The 18,651-nt window shown below is 37.0% G+C and overlaps 1 protein-coding gene and 1 non-coding gene across 2 annotated transcripts in view; one reads left to right on the top strand and one right to left on the bottom strand.

The window, feature by feature from the left end:
* LOC110678492 (protein tincar) overlaps positions 1-18,651 on the bottom strand; it is a 370,698-nt gene that overhangs the window by 184,588 nt on the left and 167,459 nt on the right. The gene's annotated exons all lie outside the window — the stretch shown is intronic.
* Trnaa-ggc lies at positions 5,740-5,811 on the top strand. The gene has a single exon. It is a non-coding gene; the product is annotated as a tRNA-Ala (tRNA).

Below are 18,651 nucleotides of genomic sequence, written 5' to 3'. Positions count from 1 at the left end.
TGTGTCGGAATCTACTGTCTCAACAGCGTTCACCGACCTTTCTGGTCCAAAAACCTTGTTGTAAACCGAGAAATTCACAGCATCGATTTTCTGACCGGCGGACACGAGGGTCGGGAGGTCGGATATCGGGAGAAAGTTGAGCTGTCTCTTATAGTCAAGCCTCAAATTTTGCAGCAGAATTTGCACTTTTTCATATTCTGGCAATGGAACACTCATAGTTCCAAAAAGTTCCTCCATGGCATGGTAGTATTGGAGGAAAGTTTCGTTTCGAGACTGGTGGCGCTGATAAACTTTCATTTTTATCAGTGTATCTAAATCCGGATGCATGAATGTCCTCCTGAGCTCGAATACTAGATGCTGCCAGTTCATGAGACGATTCGAGGCGCGCATGGTCATATACCATTGCATGGCCGGCCCTTTAAAAAGGTGAATCGCGGATTCGAATAATTCGTGCTCTGAAACCTGTTCAGCCACCGACATAGCATGAACCATTCCCAAGAACTGATTCAACTTCAAACCCTGGTCTTCACCATCATACTTCGTTATCGTCCACTTAGACACAGGTAAGGTGTGGCGCACCTGATTACCTTGACGAACGGAATTGAAGGGAGTGAATGATGGATTAGAACTAGGATTAGAAAATGGAATCGCAGTTCCGGCCCATGGATGGAACGCCTGTTGAAAGCCTGGAGCTAGGTTTCCTTGCCAAGGATTAGAATTCGGCGCATTGTAAACTGCGGAAGCACCATGCCATTGACCTAGAGGCGGTACACTTCCTGAAGATGGAACTCCCCATCCAGGGTTGCAAGTGTGTGCACTGCTAGACGGTTGAAACGAGGGATTTTTCAAAAAGTGATTTTGAAACGATGAAGAAGTTTGAGGCTGTGACGTTGAGTTGCTCTGCGGTAGTGAAAAAGTCACGCTAGTGACCGGCCTTGAAGGGATACCCATGCTAGCCGAGCTGATCGTTTGAGATTGCAGTGAACTTGAGGGGAGAGAAATGGGAACAAATGAAGGGAGCTCATTATAAAGCTGTGAGTTCGCCAACGGCTGTTGGCTTCCACTTGGAAGCACGGATTCTCTATTCTGGGACTCTCCGATGGGCTTGTCCCGTTTTGACAATTCCACTGCAAGCTCGTTGATACGAGACAGCAAAGCTTCTAACACCGAAGTAGTGCTTTCTGGGCGCTCCGTATTCGCTGCTTGGTTCCCACTTGCCACATTTTGGTGCATTGGGGCCACTGCGTCATCTTCAGGGCGAAACAGATCTAATAAGTCTTGATCCCCCAGTATCTCTCGAAGACCCGCTCCCGATGCCTCAGGTTCTGAATAAAAATAGTGATCTAATAGTCTCACCACATCAATGAGCATCGCCTTCAAAAAACTTTCTGCTTCCCCTTCTGCACGCTTCAACAAAAGAACAATCCGATGACCGAAATGTAACAATTTTGCTTGACCTCTTGTTTTTAGGTTACGTTCATTCTGCTGGAGGCCCGCATAAATTTCCTCGTAATTTTGTCGACAAAACCGAAGTGTTTCCTCCCAATCAACCTCAAGTTCTACCTCAATAATCGCTTTTTGCGATTTTTCAGCCTTTAAATGCTCACGTAGGCTCCTCCGTCTTCGCGAATAGGTTGGATCTTCCCTAATTATAATTGAGCGGATGTTGAGCTCAAAATCAAGCTCATCGGTTGAAAGATGGTCCACCCTTAAATGGTGATACCATTCACGAATTCGTTCTACTGCGCGTGTGTACTCATCGCTACGTGCTTCAGCCATTTTCAAACAAAAAAGTTATTAAAATAGAAAAAAAACAAGAAAAATATTCAAAAAAATATATCAACTGAAGAAATAAACTGTAATATAAATATAAAAAATAACAAAAACAAATAAATTTAAAAAAAAATAATGAAAGATAAAGATAATTATCTAAAGTATTAACTAAATTATATAAGAGAGCTTTTATTCCTTAAAAATATGCTAAAATAGGAAAAAAAGCATAATAAAAATTTTAAAGTTCACCCAAATAACACCTAATTAAACTAAAAAGCCAATATTCACTTTAAATTATGCGGAAAAGTAGCTAAAATTAGGTATTCATAAATTTACAAAAAAAAAAAATAAATGCAACAAGGAATGGAAAGAGAACAAGAACTAGCTTATTCTAATATCCACTAAATTAAACACTATAATATAAAAAGAAATAAATCACGAAAATAAATAATTGTGAAAAAAAAAATATTGAAGCACTGTGTAATGAAAAATGAAACTAAGTCACTAAATATTTGTTTTAATCTGCTAATTCACTAATTTGATTCAGGCATTTAATCTAGAACAAAAGGTTAAAATTCTAAAGCGGATTCAAAAGAACGAACTATAATAGCAATACCAGAAATTCTCATCATCCGAACACTTCCAATAGAATTTCACTTTCACTGAAAACAATACTATTTCGATACAATTCAATCTCTATTCTTTTAAGAACAATTGGGAATAAAGGATTCCAATTCCTCCCAGAGCTTTCTTGAAAAGGGTTCCACTTTAAGAATAAAATGGAAACCTTTTCTTTTACTTTTTAGTTGGGCGCCAATTGTTAGAATTACTTTTTTTGGGCCAGCCTAATGTGGCCTTCTTGGGGACTCAGGGTCGTTCAAAATTACTCCGGTGAGGAAATTGGGTGGATGCGGAAAAACTTCCCTTAAAAATTTAGACGTAGTCCTACGCCAAATGTGGCCAAGGTGGACCCAACGATTAGAAGAGAGAGAAGCAGGGCTCAGCGTTTAAATAAACTATAAAAAGGGCGTTCATTACATTTCAATTACGTTATAATTCCATTTTACAGTACAAAATCGAAACTTTAGGAAAGAAGGATAAGGACACACCTACCTGTTACTGGATCATCGTCGGGGCGTTGCTTCGATCGACGCTCGATGCGGCTTTTGTCGGGCTCCAAATCCGTTCCTTTTGTAGGACGGTTCCGACGACCATTTTGGGCAAGCTGTGACGGCCCGGACTTGGTTGAATTCTTCAGGCGTAGGTGGCTTCCTGTACACCAAACTCGGCCCGAACGACCAGCACACTCAGAAACGGCCCGGACGGGTGACTGGGTTCCACGAATCTCACTCTTTGAACACCGATTGGCCCTCCACCTTCGCGGGTCTCTTCGCAACACTTCAACGCCGGTTGGCCGGCTGACTCCAGCTTCTGGTACACTTTCCTCGATGGGTGTTTCACAACGCGGTCTTCCTCAGCACAATGGCCGATCCCGTTCGCAAATTCGGTTCACTATTTAACAAGAAAAGAACGGATAAAAATAACCGCACTATCGGTGTTGACGGTGGTTCACCTATTAGAGCATAGGTTCCCAAACTTTTTGGATGCGCGACCCACCCAGCCATCATGCGTCTTCTTCGCGACCCACCAGAGAGAAATTATTGTACAAATGAGTTATTTATTGTAACTTTCATTGTCTTTCGATACTTTGTCTATAATTAATGACAAGGCGCGATAAACATGCTCAAAATCAGTTGAAAGTTTTAGTTTGAGTTGGAGTTTTAGAAAAATGAAATGTTTGAAAGTCGTTAGTTTTCATTCTTTTCTTACTTTACCGTCGAAATAAACTACTTTGTAACGAGAGGTTAATAGAAATTTAAAGAATATTTAATTTTAAAGGACTAATTATCATATACAACCGTTTTTTTTGCCAAAAAACTAAACAACTTTTACCATTAAATCACAATTATTTTAAGACCGTGATAATGTTTTTAGCCTGCTATCAGTATACAATTTCCAAGCTGGACATTTCAGTATAACAGCAATTTTACGATTTTTGTTTTTTTTTTGTTGAAGTTTCCAAATATACTTTTAATAATTGGAAATTTGTTTCGACCTGACAACTTTGACAGAAAAAGTTAAGATGTGTCCACTGACCTGAATAAAATCTATGAAGTGACAACATTCAAAACGAATAAAATAGATAGAAAATATGATTTTTTTTCGCGACCCACCAGAGACTACCTCACGACCCCCCAGGGGGTCGCGACCCACAGTTTGGGAAACTATGTATTAGAGGATCTCTGTCCGGTGACAAGCAGTTTTATGTCATCGCTGATCTCGAACGGCTACCAATGTCTGTGACAATTGTCGTTGGTAGCGGCGGTGTGTAGTCGGCGTTATGGAAATCGGGATGGGGATGTTCAGGTGGGATAATTTCGATATAAATTCTTTTATTTCAATTTCAGTGTGTATTCTTTATTTCAATATTTCAGTTAATCGTAATGAAGGAAGCAATTATAAAAATAAGTATGATGAGGAAAATAATAATAAGTATGAAGAATAGTAATAAAAAAAATTTAAGGTAATATTTACAAAATAACAAATGTAACCGTTTTGAGAGGTTACAAATTGATTGATGAAAATGAATTGATTCTTTATACTAACAATTGTTGCAGAAATTTCTCCGTTAATTACTCCAAAGTTTTCTATTTTTTCCTGATTTCCACGAAATATTTTTCTAAGATTTCTACAAGTTTGGCTTGCTCTTGCGAGGGCGAGTGATGAACTCTTGTTCGGCGTATAATGCGTTTAGCGAATATTATCGCGAATCCGGTTAGGCGTGAATATATCAGGGCATCACATACTAAAGGCGACTCTCAGATCTTTACCTAATCCAATACCCTCCCCATGACAATTGCGGAGATGCGGAAGATTCTTCGATCTCGTAAAAATGGTTGTCTAACTAACATTCCTTCCTTTCACCCGATGACCGTAAGGACGTGACCGGCGCCGTTATTATCTTTAAATTTTGAGCTCTCGATTTGTGCACATTGAGAATGATAAGGTTATTCCAAGCGCCATTTATTCAATCGCAGTGCAACTTCGATTGTTCTGGTCAATCGCGGACTAGTAACTACGAATTGTACGATCATCTATGCTAATGATCATGATTTCCACAAGTGATACAATCGATTCTTCAACAGATGCCTTCAAATCATTCACCTTGATAGCTTTCAGGAATTCTTTTTGGAATCAGTTTGAGAACAATTTGATTTAATTCTTATAGAATTTCATCCAGATATTTCAAAACAATTTTTCCTAGGAATGTACAGTCGAAGCTCGTTATAACGACAACTTTTATTGCGACAAATCTCTCTATAACGACATTTCCAATGATCCCTTCAAATTTCCATACTAATTTCAACTTTTATAGTGACATTTCTCTGTTTAGACCGTTCTCTATTACGACATTTGAGTAACATTCAATAGTCACTCAATATAATGACATGCGTTTAGTTATTTTAGTACATATTATGATCGTGTTATTCCTCCATGCTCTATAACGACATGCAACCTCTTTATAACGACGATTTTATAGCGACATCTCCGTATAACGACGGTCCCTTGCGATGTCGCTATAACGAGCTTCGACTGTATAAACTATGAAAAAAAAATATCCACGAGTTCAGCTGTAATTCGAACCCTGGGCTCTTGCATGCCAGACGAGTGCTTCACCAACTAAGCTACCAAGCCACTTAATTCCTGAAAAAATGCTAGAGAGGTTCTTACAAGATCTTTCATGGTATTTCTAGAAGGAATTCCATAAGGATCATTTGGTGGATTTTTTTAAGCACTTGGTTAAATTTCTTAAATATTCCACCATGTGATCCTTATGGAATTCCTTCTAGAATTACCACGAAAGATCTTGTAAGAACCTCTCTAGGATTTTTTTAAGAATTAAGTGGCTTGGTAGCTTAGTTAGTAAAGCACTTGTCTGGCATACAAGAGTCCTGGGTTCGAATCCCAGCTGAGCATGTGGATTGTTTTCATAATTTATGCATCTGTACCACGCGTAATGAGTGAATTAATTTGAAAACCATGCGGATTGGATTACCGAACATCTCAATATATATGTCAATATATTTTTTTTCTAATATATCTGGATGAGACTAGTGGAATCCCACCCAGGCAACCAGAAGTCGCATAACAATTTACGAAAAAAGTCGTTTACTCATACAAATTGCTACACATCCGCACTAAATGGTGGATGAAATCGTTCCATCGATGATAAAACTCGCATAAAACGCTATTTGATGAGTTCATATGTACATTTCGTTTCGTCCCGTATACTCGTACAAAGTAAATCGGATCAATCCGTAGTAGCAGTCAAGTGAATTTTGTTATCATAAATAAAGTCGCATAGGAGTACAGATTAGTTCGCAATGAAATCTACACAATCGCCTTGCATGCTATCTTTCATCATATGAAATATGCACGTATATCGCCTCCACTTTTGTACATACGCATAAGGCCTTTTCACGACATCTTATACGTGAAACATTGCACATATAAGCATCGCATAACGCAAAAGGTGAACTCATTATACGTGCATTCTGGTTGTCTGGGAAGTAATGATTGTTCAGAAATTGAATTATGCTTTTTGGTGTTCTTAGATAGATAAATCTTAATGAAACCGGAAAAAAAGCATTAGAAGAAGTCGTGAAAAAATCCTTGAAATTGTTCATAATGCACCTTTGAATGAATTTCTGTTCGACTATTTGAACGAATGTTGAGAAAATTCGTTCGACTTTGTCTTAGTGAAATCACAGGGTTAGTTCCTGGAAAATCAATGCGATACGTTTAAAAAGCAATTTGTATTGGACATCAAATTATATCACTTGTAAAAACTGCAATTAAATCCTCGAATTATTCTTTCGAAGGAAAACAAATTTGGAGAACTTTTTGAGAAGAGTTCCAAGATTAAATTCTTGAAAAAGCTATGAACTTCCTGAAGACATTTCTGTAAATATTGCCAAAGGAAATTTTTATGTAATACCTGAAGTAATTCCTAGAACTATCCGTAAAGAAATGCTAAAAAATTGAAAATTGGAAATTCCTAAACAAAATTCGATTTGGAGTGACTCCAAGCTAGAACACGATAATGGTTCAAGGCAAAAAACTTTGAAGAGTCTGTGTACAAATTTCCCTAAGAAACACGGCGTTAAGCAATGCTTGGAGATGTTACTGGTGAAATAACTGAGTGAATCCTTACAACTTTCCTGTGAATCTTTTGATAGTCTTAGCAGTTTCTGAGGGAATTGCTCAATGTGATTATTTCGAATTAAGTTTGGTGTAAAAAAATAGAGATCTATCCGTAAAAATTTTTGAACGAGTTCTTGGAGGCCCTCTCAGAGGTATCCATGAACATTTTTATTATGGCATTACTGGGATAAACAATCTGCAGAGGAATCAAAATAAAATTTTCAAAATGGTTCTGAAGCTCCACCGCTGGTATAATACTAATGAATTACATAGAATATACATTGTTGGAACATTGGTATAAATGTCGAATAAAAATATTAATATTTTTAGACAACAATCGTTGCAATCTTCTAATGCCACGAAAATGCTCTATATGTTTAGGTTAAGTTAATTGAAATGCGATTTTTTGTTCTCTTATAAGCATGTTAATTGAATTCACTTGTAAAAAAATTGAACTAGGGAAAGTGTACCAGTTATGGCCATAGTGGTTCCCTATTTGGCCATATGCAAAAATCGGATAACTTTTGCATTTTCAATCTTTTTGAATGTTTTAACATCAAGATTTATCCTTTATTTTACTGCTAAAACACAAAAGATTTTTCAAAATATGAAGGCATTCAAGATATCACGTATGGCGAAATAGGGAACCACTATGGCCATAACTGATACACCTACCCTACTTCGGAAAATTTAATGTAATATGTTATTGAAGAAATGTTGATAATGTCTGAATTTATTTTAGTTTAATACCATTGATTTCCAGAGAGTTTATTTACTATAACAGATACGCGTATTTCGACCTCAACTTGAAAAAAAATTAAAAAAAAAACCTGTAAGGCGGTTTTCAGAGTCGTGTAAGTCGAATCTAGTGCAGGTCGGACTCGATTATCCGGAGTTTTGTGTATTTTACTTAATACTTTTCTAAAGCTAAGATTAGAGTTTTCAAATTTCCCGGGATTTGATTTCCCGGGAAACGGGAAATAAATTTGCCATTTCCCGGGAAATCCCGGGATCCCGGGAAATTAAAAAAAACGTGAAAATAAAGTAAATTTGATGATTTTTTTTTTAATTATTCGTATTTTTGTTATATTTTTTGTACCAGTAAACTTGTATGGTACCTACATTCTCTTTTTTGTTAGTAATTTATTTATGTTTCTCAAAAAAATCTCTTGATTTCGTTGTGTACGCTAGGCTTCAGAACAACACAAATTATGATATTGAGTCCATGTGGAGACAAATCGTAAGAAGTTCAAATAATATGTACAGGACGGACTCGATTATCCGGGATTCGATTATCCGGACTTTTAGACTCGATTATCCGGAGTTTGTTCTTTGATATTCTTGTTTTTGAGATTTTATGCATAAATTTAAGATAATTTGGTATTGCAATATACAATATGAATGGTTTTGCAACTTTGTATGTAGGTAAAAATGGGGGTTTGAAGAAGAGGTTGTTTCTACGCCGGTCAAAATCATTTTTTCAAAGACCCCTAACGTTCCTAGAAATAACTTCTGGCTACGCCACTGCATTAAATAAATAAAACAACGAAATAAGATAATATTTAAGTTCTTTTAATGCAGATTTTAATTTTTCTTTTAGTGATTCGATTATTAGGAAGATTCGATTATCTGGAGTGAAAAAAAAAAAAAATCGATACAACGGATAATCGAGTCCGACCTGTACCAATATTAAATCAAACCTTTCAAGCACTAGAATAAAAACCAACTAGAGTCTAACGATGGAAAATGTGACGGTTAAATCCATGAAAACTCTATGAGCATACTCAATTCATGGATAATCCCTCGAAAAATCCTGAATTTTGTATAGCATATAATTTATTTTGAGAAAAAAAGAAACATATCGTCATAGAGCTATCCATGTTATCAACAATTATTTGATTACAAAATATACAACAAATCAATATCGAAGTATAACTAGTGATCTAGTAAGGTCATTGGCTCGAATGATATGAAAAGTAAATTATACGATAGTTTTGGTTTGAAAATGGATGGTCAATCCTTTTTTTTTAATAGAACTACCCGGGAAATACAGAAATCCCGGGAAAAACGGGAATCTCGGGAAACAGGAAATCATTTCCCGGGAAACGGGAATCCCGAGAAATCTCATTTCCCGGGAAATGTTCCCGGGATTGAAAACTCTAGCTAAGATAGAGGATAAGTCACTCAGAAGAGCTTAATAGTAGCGAAGTTTTCCAGTTAACGTTTCAGATCAAACTGTCTGATACAATTTATTTTCGATTAGTAAAACCCTTCTGCCGATCATTTTTATACACATACACTGCCGTTATACGCATAATTGTCCCATGTTACTTTTTGTGCAATTTGACTTTTAGTCATCAAACAGTTTATTTTTACGTATAGTTTTAGAAAACACTTATCAAAAATTAACTTTGTTCGGAAAATCAATGAAAAGCAAGCCAAGTCAATTTGTCCCATTGTTGAATTTCAACGCATAACTGTCCCACTACTGTATTTCTACGCATAACTGTCACACTATACAATTTGCTGCGCTAATCTTGAACAAAATATTCAGTTGTGAGTTTCGAATTAGCTGGTGTTTGTGAAAATCGTTACGTTGACTTTACATCCCATGTGGAATACATTCTTCTTACGTTGACTTTACAGCCCATGTGGAACACAACCAGTTTTATGTGTTTGTATTATCGGGATGCATTCGTCATTCATGCGAGTCTAACGTCAAATTTGATTGAAATTTTTAGTTTAATAATATTATTTCCCATCGGTTTTTCAATGAATTTCAGTTGAATTTTCAGGATCAATCACAATTTTTTTCAATTTTTTTGAACCGCCGTCATCGATTAGAAATTCACCGTAATTTTGGATTCATCACGAGGAATACTGAAATAATCCCACCTGAAGAATCAGTAATTACTTTAATTTCAAGTCCATGGCTTGCGACAAATCAACTTCATAATTTAGCAAACCAAGTCAAAATAAAAATAGTTCGACCATTTTTGGATGACTTGGCCATATGCTGGGTTGGTCCGAATGCCGGTTCACTGGTGGAAGTGGCCATTATATTGGCGTATCTGAAACCTGGCTTGCGACATATCAATTTTCATGAATTTGCAAATTAGGTCTACAGGTGGTTCAAATGTATTTGAATGACTTGACCACATGTCGAATTGTTCTGAATTCCCGGTTTCCTGGGCCAAATGGCCTCTAAACTGTCGGTTCTGAAACCTAGCTGGCAACATCAAACTTCATAAATTCACAAATCAAGGCTAAAAAAGGGTAATTCAAAGGTTCCTGGATGACTTGATAACATGCCAGGTTGTTTTGGATACCCTGTTCCCCAGAGGAAGTGGCCATTATATTGGCGTTCTTGAGACCTATCTTGCGACATATCCAACTTGATGAAGTCAAGACGAAGTCAAAGTCAAGTCAAAAGAAGAATAGGATGACCTGGCCACATACTGGGTTATTCCGTATAGTTGGCTCTTCGGTGCAAGTTGCAAATATGTTGGTGGTTCTAAAACTGTATTTGCGATGTATCAAAAATATCATGATATGTATTGCAAACAAAGTCCAAAGAAATGTCAAATCGTGTGAAGATTTGTGTCGTGAATTTTGAGTTAAATATTTACTCGGCAGATTAACCTTGAATTCGCCGATGAGTTTCTGTCAAGCCTGCAGCTGGAAGAGTCGATTTAGGAATTTATTACATCTTATAAACTCTCTTACTTGCTCATCCACTCTTTCTTTCACTAACTCATACATTTTCTCACTATCACACATACAGAAAACTTTGCTTTCCATCCCAAATTTGGAAACTATAAAATCGTTTTTTTTTTCACTTCTCCACACGTGGCTCCGTATGGCACATGTCACTTGAGCCTTCATTAGGTGCCTTAACATAGTCTTGAGGATATACGTCCTCTACATTCGGTACAATCTGTACGAAAGAACGGTCATCCACAGCAGTATGTTTAGCACATAATTGGTCACTACTCTCAGTGGGACTGTTATGCGTAGAAATTCACCAAAAACCCCGTATTTCTAGGCATAACAGTCCCACTTTGAATTTCGTAGCTAAATTTACTTTATTCCCATAATACAAACTCTTGACTCTAATAAACACGCTATTCTTTATACTATTGTGAAGATTTCAATTCAATTTACCACACACCTGGTCAATACGAGGCCTAAATGTGTTAAAATCTTTAAAAGCGTTTTTCTCGATTGCATATTTTGGAACATGGGACAATTATGCGTATAACGGCAGTACAGCTTTGTATAAAGAATCACATGTAATGTTTTCTTCCTTATGTATGTAGAACACAACACGGAGTATCGATTTTTTATTCACTCCGGATAATCAAATCCTCCGGATAATCGAAACACTAGAAGAAAAATTAAAATGTATGACAAAAGAACTTAACTATTATATTTTTTCATTGTTTTATTTATATTATGCAGTGGCCTAGCCAGAAATTATTTCTAGGAACATAAGGGGTCTTAAGAAGAAAAATATGTTTGGCCAGCATATTCAAAAACCAGTTTTTCAAACGTCCCCAGTTTCATACCTACGTTCAAAACTGCAAAACCAATCATATTGTATATTGCAATATCAATTTTTTTTTCTAATTTATGCATTAAATCTGAAAAAAAAAAGAATATCAAAGAGCAAATTCCGAATAATCAAGTCTAAAATTCCGGATAATCGAATCCCGGATAATCGAGTCGCTTGATAATCGAGTCCGAAGACGGTCTTACAATTGGGGTCGAAATACGCGTATCTGTCAAATGATACAAACTTTTACGATATTTGTCAAATGATACAAACGGATTCGATCGAAAGAGTATTTAAACGTCAACAAAAACAGGGGTGATTAATAATAGAATTAAACTAAAAATACTTGTTATTCATGAAAAAATGCTTTCCTAAATACTGTTTTGAAGTATTCTTTAAAGGATTTCTGAGTGAATTTGTTTCAAATAACTTGGTTCTACCTTTTGAGTTGCATAATAGTTTTTCGATAGATTCCTCTCAAGATACTGTGGATAAATGCTGAAAACAAATATTTAGAACTTTAAACACAAGACTAACTTACGTTGCGAATTTTCGTCGACCAAGGAGAAACAAGCGAAAGCTAAATTTTATTGAAAGATTGTTTGAAGAATTGTGGTTTTAAGTTGAACTTTAAGAGCTATCAAATAAGTTGATCATGACGCAATATTATAGGTAACTGATAGCAATCTTTGATAATAACCTTCGTAGAAAACTAATTGATTTTTTCACCCCACCCTGACTACGTTGAAGTTGAACAGATATTTTCACAAGCTTTATCACACAAGTTTTAATTTTGTTGTATATAATATTAATCTAGAAAATTGCGTTCCAATCAGACATTGCAGAATTCAAGGAATCTAGAAAGGAGGTAGTCCATTGTGTCAGGTATCCCGTTTCACCATTTTGAAATACCAAATGACAGCTAGCAAGTATGTTTTGATTGTGAACTTCATAAAAACAACATACCAAAAAATATTCTTCGACAAAGATCGCTTTTCAAGCACATACATTTACTTGATTTTGGTTTAATTTCACCGAAGTCATTTTTGTGGTTCAGGGATATCAGGTGCAGGGCGTCACAAAGCAGGAATAGAATGTTCCTTTAACTCTCACGGGGTACACATCACAGGTAATTCCTCACCATCAAAGTCGTCAGCTGTCACTTGTTGTTCCAAAATGGCGGAATGAAGAACATGAACATCTTTTTCGGCGATGCATAACAATCGAATATTACATTAAAGACGAGAGTTAGAGTCGTGACCAAAGTTTAATGGATGAAGGAGAAAATTTTTGCTTAACTGTATTTATGTTTCTTGCAGTAAACAATCCCCAACAACGCCATAGAAACCGTAGAGTGAAATACAATGTGCACAAACCCACCAGCTAGTCAGCTTGCCAGCTGTCACTTCCATCTTCCCCGCAGCTCGTACCCACTGATTGCTTAGAGTGCTAAACCTCCATTCAAGAAATCTTGCCAGAATTTGTTTTCATTTGATTTTGAAGAACGATCAAACCAAGCAAAGAAAAAAATCCCATCTGTATCAGTCAGTGGTCGGCAATGTTCCACAAGTTGTAACAAGCAGCGATCGAGATCCCCAGAAAGAGAGCGATGATAAAACTCATTGCTCTCGTTAATTGACCATTGGGGATGCATAAGTGTTTTATTTTACAGGCGTGACAAACATTCCCAATGCATCCTGTAGCAATAGTGCCCCATGTTTGGAGCTTTTTCAAATGGGTTTTATCATGCATTCCCCAACAAATTAGAGATGTAGCAAAATATGATATACAGATTCTCATGATGTGTTGCGGATCTTGATTGTTATAGACAGCGATAAGTGAGAGATATTCGCAATTTTTCAGAATTCCACCCCCTGATTTCAACTGAATTTCGGTGGCCTGAATTCTTCTTACGTTACACAAATTCTATTTGCGTAATGTTCAGATTTACGTACCCCCGACCTATTACGTAAATAGAGCTCTCAGTGTATCCCCATTAGCGTAACTTGAACTCAACTCTAGGTTACGTAAATAGAACGGTGGGCTTGACTCATTCGAGCGAAAAAATCCCTTAAACAAGATGCGAACTTAGAATGAAAGTTATAATTTTCTTGGGACGGCTTGAACTTTTCTAGGGAGGGCGTAGACCGCCCTAGAACCACCCCCCCCCCCCCCGTATTTACGCCAATGTGTATCCCACTCCAGACTACAAAGGCTATCGCTAACCTGATATTAAAACTACCGTAGGGATCCTGTTCCTGTAGTTGCCAGGTATTTTACCGCGATCCACCTAACTGACCTGGATGGATAAATACCTCAATTAATTAAATGACAGCGAAAGCTGCAGTTGTGTGGTCCATGCTGTAAGTACAAAGAGTGACCAATGGAATCCACAGTGGCTTGTATCGTCTAGCTTTTAGCTGGATTCATATAGAGTACACGTGGCTTGTCTGCTTTTTGTTCTCCGGATAGGGCTTCCCGTGAAAGCTATGATGTGGTCGTTGCTGCACCAGTTCGAGATAAAATATGAGCAAAAGGATCGCCGTCGTGGTTCCCGTAATGGCTTCATTAAAAATGGAACCAATTGATGGTAGTAAGGTGAGTGTATGCGAGACACAAAAAAGGTACAGAAATAATATCCAAAAGGATTAAATTTTGTAAATGATTGACAATGAAATGTATTTCTGTGGTTTGCAAGAAGCATCATCATACACTATTGAGCAACAAAAGCTGCTTCAGTAAGGCAATACGTAACTGAGCGAAATCAACCACATGTCACATTGTAAAGACCATAAGATTAAATGTTTCTATCAAATTTACTCTTTGTCTTCTGGTAAGCCAGGAAGAGCCTGAAAGGGACAGACACGATATAAAAAATATCAACATAAATAGGAGATTTCTTGTGACTTCTTGTGATAGGAGGACCAGGACTTCCTAAAGGAACGATAAAAAGAATTCCTAAAGGAATCCTTACAGGAGTTCCCGAAGGAATCCTTATTGAAGTTCCGGAATGAATCTCTACATTTTTTTGTCCTATTAATCAACACAGGATCCATTTAGGATGGTCACCTTAATTGCTCCCGTGTAAATGAAGTACGTCCTACATTAGGCAATAAACGTGTATCGATTTTGACTGATGTCGCTATAATGTCGGAATTCCGTCATGTCAAATTCGTTTTTTTGTCTATCTCGGAAATACGTTTTAAAACTAAACTAAAACTGAGTTTTCCTATCATACCCTTTCCGCTGTCCGCTCTAATCTATAACAGTTCCATGTTCGAATATAGCAAAAATGTGCTCTTTGCCAGCGCGAGGATGATGTTGCCTGTATGGAGTAATGGTTCATCGCGCAGGAGAGACCGTTGTAAAATTTACCCACCCGCAAACCAACCAACCAATCCGTTTCCTGTTCCTGCCAAAACGAGATGACGCAACATTGTAGTGGAGCAACAACAGCACCAATGCCACGATGAACGGAATTGAAATTGAAGGCATGTTTCATTTTCCCAACAGCAATTTCCACCAGCCAGCGACTGGTGGCGGCCGCTTACACGCCACATCCTTCCTACGTCACGTCGTTGGCCACGCTGAGGGACAACAATTTGGAAAGCTTGGTTGGAACGACCACCATCCAGCTATATGGCGATCGCCAGAACAGGACCAACAACAGACAGGAAACTGTCTGCTGTTGGGAACAACTACGTGACTCGAACGCTGCCTCCTGCCTCGCTGGTTGGTATTCTTCATCTCGCAACACTTGAGTTTGGTGGTAATTTTATTTTAACTATTGCATTTACAATTTGTTTGCATTGTCGGTGGGAATTTTCAACATCGCGCGTTGCTGATATTCTGTTTTCGGGAAAATTTGAATGTTTCGAAGTATTTTTCTGTTTGATATCGCTCATAGCTTATAAATACTCTGAACGCCTTGAATGAATACCTTGTTACCTGATCAAATGTTGGGAGTATAAATTAGAGTTTTCAATCCCGGGAACATTTCCCGGGAAATGAGATTTCTCGGGATTCCCGTTTCCCGGGAAATGATTTCCTGTTTCCCGAGATTCCCGTTTTTCCCAGGATTTCTGTATTTCCCGGGTAGTTCTATTAAAAAAAAGGATTGACCATCCATTTTCAAACCAAAACTATCGTATAATTTACTTTTCATATCATTCGAGCCAATGACCTTACTAGATCACTAGTTATACTTCGATATTGATTTGTTGTATATTTTGTAATCAAATAATTGTTGATAACATGGATAGCTCTATGACGATATGTTTCTTTTTTTCTCAAAATAAATTATATGCTATACAAAATTCAGGATTTTTCGAGGGATTATCCATGAATTGAGTATGCTCATAGAGTTTTCATGGATTTAACCGTCACATTTTCCATCGTTAGACTCTAGTTGGTTTTTATTCTAGTGCTTGAAAGGTTTGATTTAATATTGGTACAGGTCGGACTCGATTATCCGTTGTATCGATTTTTTTTTTCACTCCAGATAATCGAATCTTCCTAATAATCGAATCACTAAAAGAAAAAATAAAATCTGCATTAAAAGAACTTAAATATTATCTTATTTCGTTGTTTTATTTATTTAATGCAGTGGCGTAGCCAGAAGTTATTTCTAGGAACGTTAGGGGTCTTTGAAAAAATGATTTTGACCGGCGTAGAAACAACCTCTTCTTCAAACCCCCATTTTTACCTACATACAAAGTTGCAAAACCATTCATATTGTATATTGCAATACCAAATTATCTTAAATTTATGCATAAAATCTCAAAAACAAGAGTATCAAAGAACAAACTCCGGATAATCGAGTCTAAAAGTCCGGATAATCGAATCCCGGATAATCGAGTCCGTCCTGTACATATTATTTGAACTTCTTACGATTTGTCGAGAATCTCCACATGGACTCAATATCATAATTTGTGTTGTTCTGAAGCCTAGCGTACACAACGAAATCAAGAGATTTTTTTGAGAAACATAAATAAATTACTAACAAAAAAGAGAATGTAGGTACCATACAAGTTTACTGGTACAAAAAATATAACAAAAATACGAATAATTAAAAAAAAAAATCATCAAATTTACTTTATTTTCACGTTTTTTTTAATTTCCCGGGATCCCGGGATTTCCCGGGAAATGGCAAATTTATTTCCCGTTTCCCGGGAAATCAAATCCCGGGAAATTTGAAAACTCTAGTATAAATCAATATAGCATAAAACTTCTGAAACTCAGATGAGATCTACAGCACAGTTTGGCATATTTTCGCTTAAAATTTGACGCAAAATATTTCAGAGATAACGTGAGCAATATTGAGATGTGAAATATTCGAGGATTAGTCAATGTACCTGGCCATTCACGCCACATCATAAATAACAATATTCACAGTAGAAGACGAACCCAAGTTAAGACTCCAGAAAATTTCCTCAATATAACGGAAAAGCCATTCGCTATTGTTTCCAAATCCTTCCTCTAAGCCAATTTCAATCCCACACATGAAGCAAATCTATCACGCTGTCGAATATTAATCCTATTGCATTTGTATCCGATATAAGTCCCGAAACTTTTCATTCCCCCCATTTCGGAATCCTGATCAATTGAACTCCTGTTTCGACCACACTAAAATTGCAATCAAATGAAAAATGAACGCAAAGCTTCGGACGGAAACCGAATATGGGGGTGGGCATAGAAAAAAAAAACGATCCAATTCCCACCGTTCAGGGCTTCCAAAGTTGAAATAGCTACATATTTGGTACTGTTTAAGGACATGCGATATTTAGAATTATTCCGTTGAAAAGAAATTCCACGGTATTTCACGGAATCCAACCAGGAGAATTTTGTTTTTCAATTTCGTTTCGTTTCTTCAAATTGAAAATGTTTTCTCAATATTTTTCAATAATCAACAAAGTATTAAAGAATTTTGCGATTTTCCTATGCATCGAAAGGAGTTATGCGATGCTCAGGGTCCGAAGATGGCTTTTGAGTGTTTTTAAGAAATTTTCAAACTTTTTGCCCAGATAACAAAATCATATTTTTTGTTGTGCGACACTCAAATGTGTGCATGTTTTATTTTTTGAAAAGTGGCATGCAGTGCGATTCACCCACATTATGAATTAATTTGTAACCTTATGTGACCTAATTTGTGATAACAAATCTGATTTCATCACTTCTAAGACGACTTATGATATTTGTGTAGACGGAGCAAAATTAAATGTATCTTACAATTCCAAAAAGCAGTGTATTCAGTGGGAAAATAGTGAAAAAAAACCCAGCCTAAGAAGTCCTCTGAACATCTCTTGAGAACTATTTGAAAATCCCTGAGCACGATTTTAGAGCTCTTTTGATATTTCTGAAGAAATATATGGTATTCCGTATGAACCCCTTGTACACCATTAAAAATGTGGAGCCAGTTTTAATCGCTCTATGAATTGCTTTTGAACTTTCTTAAGCACCTGGAAAATCTCTTAAATCCTTACCGAACCATCAGTATTTTTATGAATTACCGATCGATTTCGGTGAATTCATTTACCGAACTCATAGGGTCTATTTAAGAGTGTCATTGTAACAGACTTCGATATGGACGATGCACTGACAGGATATGATGATCAAGAACGGCTATTGGAGATTAAACAACAGCTTCTTAAGCAACGCAGGCTTTGAGCTGCATAAATGGACAACTAACATAGCCGACGACCAGAATGGTGATCAAAAGCCAGACAATACAAAGATACATGGGCTGCGATGGAATCCGCGTACAGATAGGGAGTCGATGCCGGTTATGGACCCTTTGCGTATTATGGACCCCCTACAGAAAAACATATAATTAGCACTCAAAGTAACCTTATTCCAATGAAAATCCACCGGGGGAACTTCAATTGCATTGTTAGTCAGCAGTTTCAGGCAAAATATTTGGATTGAGGCGCATAAATACAGATATTTGAACAGTTTTGTAAATGAAACCGCACAAGAGGGTCCATAATACGCATTTCCAGGTGGGTCCATAATAGGCACGTCGGCAGCGAGCCGGATTACATGGGAATCAAATGGAGGGT

Source organism: Aedes aegypti, chromosome 3, assembly GCF_002204515.2.
Source record: "Aedes aegypti strain LVP_AGWG chromosome 3, AaegL5.0 Primary Assembly, whole genome shotgun sequence".
NCBI lineage: Eukaryota > Metazoa > Arthropoda > Insecta > Diptera > Culicidae > Aedes > Aedes aegypti.
This window is presented reverse-complemented; position numbering and strand designations above follow the sequence as displayed.